The sequence below is a fragment of the Trichosurus vulpecula genome, chromosome 6 (genome assembly GCF_011100635.1).
Source record: "Trichosurus vulpecula isolate mTriVul1 chromosome 6, mTriVul1.pri, whole genome shotgun sequence".
In the NCBI taxonomy this organism is placed as follows: Eukaryota; Metazoa; Chordata; class Mammalia; order Diprotodontia; family Phalangeridae; genus Trichosurus; species Trichosurus vulpecula.
In genome coordinates, this window is record NC_050578.1 from 281,467,786 (window position 1) to 281,474,279 (window position 6,494).

A 6,494-nucleotide genomic window follows, 5' to 3' on the forward strand; every position below is an offset into this window, starting at 1 on the left:
TCCACCCAAGGGGAAGGCAAAGGCCTCTACCTTCCAAAACAGGCCACACAACTTAGTTTTTCCACCTCAAGTCACAAAATAATGGTTAATGCACAAGTTACCCAAAGCCCAAGTACTCAGTGACTGCCAGTGATGGGGAACTCACCACCTTCCCAGACAGCCCATTCCTTCTACTTTGGAGCAGTTCTCGTGGTTTGGGGAGTTCCCCCACCCATTACTCTGCCCTAATCCTGATGCCTGACAGCAGACAGATCCTGAATGTCCCTCCCTCTTTTCTTAGTGGTGGCAAGATTCCCCCTTAAGCCCTTAGAGCCACAGGAATCAGGCTGGGACGGGAGGCCGAAGGAGAAAGGCTTGGGAAATGTCACTATGGAAGGAACCAAAGCAAACCCAGAGGCAAGAGACTGTCCTCACCATGGTGAACACGTCACTGTTGCCCTCATCGGTGAGCTTGTTGCAGTAGGAACACGTGTCATCCAGGCTAACTGTTACCGCCGGGCCCTTTTCCCGTTCCTGGGTGCTGTCCAGGGCTTCCGGAAGGCTAACAAACGTTGGCCAGATGTCGGTGTCCGAGTCCTCCGTGGAGGATTCCTCCAGGCTGTCGAGGTACTCTTCATCCTCTTCTTCATCATCCTGGAGATGGGGAGGAAGAGACACCAAGGGCCTCCCCAGCTCTTTCTGACTTTTTTATTTTGAACTTAAACCCCAAAAATAGGATTTCCACATACACAGAACGAAAAAAGAGGATTCAGCATTCAACCCTAAGACTTCATGTTGTGCCTGTTGTTTTTTTTAAACCTCTATAAGAAATTCCATCAAACTGCCCTGCACAGCAACGACCACCACACAGTCCAGGCTCTGGGCTATGGGCTTTACAAACATCAACGGGAATCCTTATGACAGGCCCTCCCCAACCCTGGCCCCCATCCCCTTTTGAAGTGGTCAGACAGCTCAGCACTGCTTAGGAAGTTTTCCGTCTCAACATCTTGGCCAAATCTATCTTCACAAAATCTGCCCGTTGCCCTCTGGGTCAAGTTTATCACAAGCAGGAAGGCAAGATTGCTCCTTCACTCTACCAGTCAATGTAGTTATGTATGCAGTGCTTACTAGGTATGAATGCCATGCCCTATATCAAGAGGAAAAGGGGTGGGGGAGAAAGAACTGTCACCTACGGAAATCTAAGGAGGACAGGACATCAGCCAGGTGCCAGGTAAGTAGCATGACAAAGTAGACGGACAGGACGAAGGATGATGCAGAGAGTTCCAGGAATATTTGAGGGCAGACACCAAGACAGGGCAAGCTTCCACACCTCCTCTCCCAAGAAGCCTTCCCAGAGCCCCAAGAGCACAACCTAACTGGGCAAGAATGGAACCCTGGACAGGTAGACGTTGTAGAGCATACAACGTGTGGTATGGAAGGAACTGTTCCTCCCCCTGGCCCCCCAGCTCCTAGTTGGCTGGCTGAGCTAGCTGTCTGTTCACTCTGCAAACAGAACTTGGCAAAGTTAGGAGTCAGTTCAGTTTGCCAGAGAACTCAAAGGAAAGCCCTCCCCCGAAAGAAAGTGGCAAGGCCAGGTCACTTACATTGTAGGAGTCCCGGTTCTGCAGAAAGAGAATCTTTTGGAGCTGCTGGTCCCAGTCGACCTGGTTTAGATTCACCACCAGGGAGAGCAGGCTACAAAAGGAAGAGTCTCCATGATACCATGGGAACATGCATGGTGTACCACCCTATGGACCAGAACAAGGCCCACCCAGAAAGAGCAAGCCAAGGCCAAGGGCAGGGCGAGGCAGGGAGCCCCAGGGTTACCACTCCAGATCCATATTCTAGCGCCCAGTACAAATCCCTGGAGGTTCTAAGCACAGCCTTCCTCCCCCCTTGTCTTTCCCCCTCCCCCTGCCCCATGGGAGCACTCCTGAAGAATACTGGACTTCAATCTTAACGCTTTTCAGACACAATGTGAAGGCAAAGGAGCTGGACCTGAAGTTTGGAGAAAGCTAATTTTGAATTGTGGATTCAGCTCTTCCATGTCCTTATCTTTGAAATGGGGCAAAAATGAGAACACGGAACTATCTTGCCTTCACCAGATTGCTGAGGGACAAATGCTTGATAAGCCTCTGGGTGTTCGAGGAAAAACCAAGGCCCAGAAAAGTCAGGTCACACAGCCAGGTAGGCCCACCCCCAACTAGACTAAAGCTCTTTGAAGGCCAGATTTCCCATCATCCGGTCCCAAGCGCTGGACCGCAAGCGTTCCTGAACTCCCATGGCCATACTGGCCACTGAGGGTGGGAGACTTAGACCCAACTTCCTGGAGGAGATGCCCAGCAGGGCATGGTTGGATCCCTCCATGTCCCAGATTTCCCCCAAGGTCGCACATGGGCCAAGGCAGGAGGGGACCATCACAAGGAGGGAGGAAGAGAAAACCCTCACACCAAGAATGAGAAAGCTGTCCCCTGGCCCACAGATCTGCTCCCCATCCCGGCCTCACCTCCTCACAAACGAGTTGGTTTTCTCGAGGAGCCCATGAGTTTGGGGGTGATAGACGACGATCAGGTCACATTTAATTTTTGTCTCCGCTCTCAGAATTTGATTGAGCTGTGGCGGGGGGAGGGAGGGGAAGAAGGAAAAGGGAGAGCTGAATTGGAAGCCTAGGGCCAACTGGGACCATGGAAATTAAAGGCAGAGGCAGAATTCTGGGACACCTGAGGATCATCTTCTATGAGGCAGGAACCCTGTCCAGAGTCAAAGGAACTGGATTCTAATCTGAACTCTTGCTGCTTATTATGTGGGTAACCATGGGCAAACACTTTCCCTTCTGGGCTTAATTTGTTCCACTGCAAAAGGAGGGGAGATCAGACAGCACAGGCCAAGTCCTAGAAAATCCAACCTGATTCCCCTAAGTATTATTAGTGTCTCCTTAACATAGCTGGCACGTTCCCAACTCCAAGCCTCTGCTCACGTCCTTCCCTTCCACCTGGAATGCTCTGTCTGGCTGACTGCTATTTTTAAAGGCCCAGTTGAAGCCTTGTGAAGTCCTATCTGACAAGGAAACTCCAATCTCCCAGGCCACTCCCAACACTTCCCCTTATAGCACAGCAGGGCCTCATCTCCCATCTCTTCCCCCAGCACCTAATACAGTGAGTGTGTGGCATGGTTCATGCCCAGTGTGTAGCCTCCACAAGGCAGAGTCTTCCTACTCATTCAGCTCAGCATCCACCAACCCCCCTCCACACATACTCAGTGCCTGGCCTAGGCACCGTGCCAAGCACTCGGGGTGCTCAAGCAGTCAGTGCCAACAGGTAACTCCCTACCTGTTGGACAAACCCACTGCACTGCGTGCTGACAATCCTTTCTGGGAAGCCAAATCGGTATACCAGCTTGAGGAGCTGCTCAGCTGTCTCCTCGGGGGAGCAGGTCTTCATGGGGGCGGCCTCAACCCATCGGGTGAAATGGTCTACAACCACGAAGATGAAGCGGGCACCCCTTGCCGTCTGCTTCATGGGCCCCACAAGTTGAAGACCGATGAGGTGGAACAGACCTCTGGCCTGGGGATACAAAGGGCACGATGAGTGGGGCTCAGAGAGAAGCCAAAGTGAACTGCGGCCAGAGGTGGGCTCAGAAGGGGAAGCAGCAGGCCCAGGGACACCCATGGGAAGATGTATGGGTGCTGGGAGTCAGGAAGCCAGGGTCCATTCTCCTGAACTGCCCCCTATGCCTCAGCTTCCTCATCTGAACATCCCACCAGGCACCACAGAATAGTGGGACTGGCAAGGACCTTAGAGAACAGCCCATGACTCTAGAGGAGGTGTGTGACCCTGGGCAAGGTGGCTTCTCCCTGGCAGCCTTCGGTTCTTACATTCTCAATATCACGGAAGCCTTAAGGGCTCCAGGGGCTCCCTGTTGGGGAGCTGCCTTGTTCCAGCCTTCCTCTCCAAGCTTAGCACACAGGTCAGGCGCCTTTACCAGTGGCACTCCGGCCAGCCTGATCTCCTGGCCTTCTACATAGCATCCCATCTCCCAGCCTTTGAAAAGACAGGAAGGGACTCCTTTCTCACCTGCCCACCTAATAATTCCCATCTTTATTGTAAGCTAGAGTCAGATGCCACCACCTCCAAAAGGCCTGTCCTTACCTAGTCTTATTTTGGAATGAGGTAGTTTCTGCCATAGACAAATGCGTCTTTAAAGCGGCTGAAACAATACTCATTGATTTTAGAGCTGTCACTGAGAATGCCTCCTGAGGTATTTTGAGGCAAGGCTTTTTGCGGTGTTTATTTGAATTTAGGCAAGGTTTTACCTTCATGTTGAGTGCAGTCAACCTTATGAACGCTGGATGCAGTGGGATTGTCTGTGGGTTTTACTTGAAGGCTGGTGATGCGGAACAATTTGAAGTTGTTCTAGTGAAAAGTGAGACCCCAAACACCCAGCTTTTCCACCGAAAGCATTGGGTCAATCTAGTCTAAGTTTTTTTTCTGCTGCCAATAGCAAATGCTTTTCCATCAATGGAGAATTCATGCCTTTCCAGCATTTTAGATATGACAGTATCCATAATGGTGTGGCTTTGGAGGAATTGCTTAAGTTCTTTAGTGTGGAAAATATTATACTATTTTATATCATTTTTGTAATTTCAATAAGACTCAGGGCCTGAACTACTTAACCAGAAGAAAAGCCTGATCCTAACAGTCTCTTTGTTCTCTTGTATCAACAAATCCAGATGGAGCATTTCTTGCTCTGTCCATGGCCATTAAGGGTGAAAACCTTGACCCCAGACACTATCTTGAATTATGTGACTTTTCCTTATCCTAATATTTTATGGGCATATACTATGTTGTGGAATGTTAATGGCCAATTAAACACAGAGATCCTGGGGTTGTAAATCCAATTGACACTTTGACAACTATCTAATTTGTTGTATTTACAATCTATTCCATTAAGGAAAATCCTCTTCTTGTATCATGGTTAAATATACATGGGGGTCATAAAAATGAGGTCATACAGACTTGCTAGCTCTGCTAAAATAACGTATATAAGTTTTCTCATTGCTTTGTTCAGGCAGCCAGAGCTTCTGCTCTGACTCCTTGTACGTACAAGTAAGCTAGCTCCGCTATGCTTTAAGGGAAAATAATAAACAACATGGATTTTTCTATCACCTAGCTCTGTTGTTTCCTTCAACCAAATTTTCAGGTTTAACATTAGCTAATTCCTTTCGTCTTCAGCTATATTTTTTCAGCAAGTACTTTGACATTAACAATTTTGAGGGGAAGTAGCCTTATTAATTATTAGCTCTCTGGCTTTATTGAAGCAAACACAGTACTTGCTGCTATGTTTTCTCTTCAGTGATGAATAAAATATTTACAGAGAAAAGGCCTGTTCTGTGTCAGGTACACAGGCTGCGCCACCCCCACACGCACTGGACTGGAAGCTTGCTGAAGCAGGGGCTGTGGCATTTGTTTGGTACCCCAGCTCCAACTGCGGTGAAGGCCCATAGTGAATGGTTGATGAATTCTGTTTCCTTTTTATCCACATGCCTGGGAATGGGGACCCAATGTAGGACTTTCTATGTCAAAGAAACAAGAACCAACCTAGTAGGTGGAGGAGAGAAAATCCCAGGCAAAGGAACCTAATGGAGGGGATGGAGGAAAGGACCTTGGAGGTAACCTTGCCATTCCCTGCTAGGTCCAGCAGGTTCTTTGCATGCTTTGGCCCTTAGGAATACCCCCAAACTGACCCTAAGAACCAACAAGGCAAAGTACCTGGGCCGCAGGGAGCTCCCTTCGGGATTGGGGGGGCTCCTTCTTGGCCTTCAGTGGCAAGGGTGGATCTGCCTTAAGCACTGTTGTTGTACCTTCTTTCCTAGGAGCACGGGTTGTCTTGGCTTTCTTGAAGGACTCGGTTTCCCCCGTCTGTAAGGACAAAGCACCAAGCTGGGGCTCCATCCTGGCCAGGACAGGGCCCCTGTTCTGCTCCCCACCCAAGGGGTAAAGAATGCCATGCCACCCTTGAGGAACGATTCAGGCTTTTAGCACCTTCCTTTCCCCATTGGGTCCTTGGAGGGACAGATGTGGCCAGGGCAGGGAAGTGCAGGGGGATGGAGCTCTAGCCCTGAGTTTCCAGAGCTGCAGGACACCCACTTACCCGAGTAGCTCGGGTCTCCTTCTCTGCTAGTTTGTCCTTCTGGCATTTCTTGCACTCCTTGACCTGAAAGAGAGGAGATGGCCAAGCTTGCAGGCCTGGCAGGAGCTGGAGGCTAGACCTCCCCCTCCACCCCTCCTTTTTACATTTAACCAGGCTGTTTTATTGAAGTGATTAGTTAAACAATAAGGAAATTAAATTGGAGAAGGTACAAACAAAGGGCTGGCTAGACCAACAACCAGCATCCCTAACACGGACATTAGCATTCCCATTTTAATAGCAGGAAAAACTGAAGGTCACAGAAATTAAGTGAGTTGCCCAAGGTCACAGCATCAGCAAGTGTCAGCATCAAACCTGGGCTCCCAGTC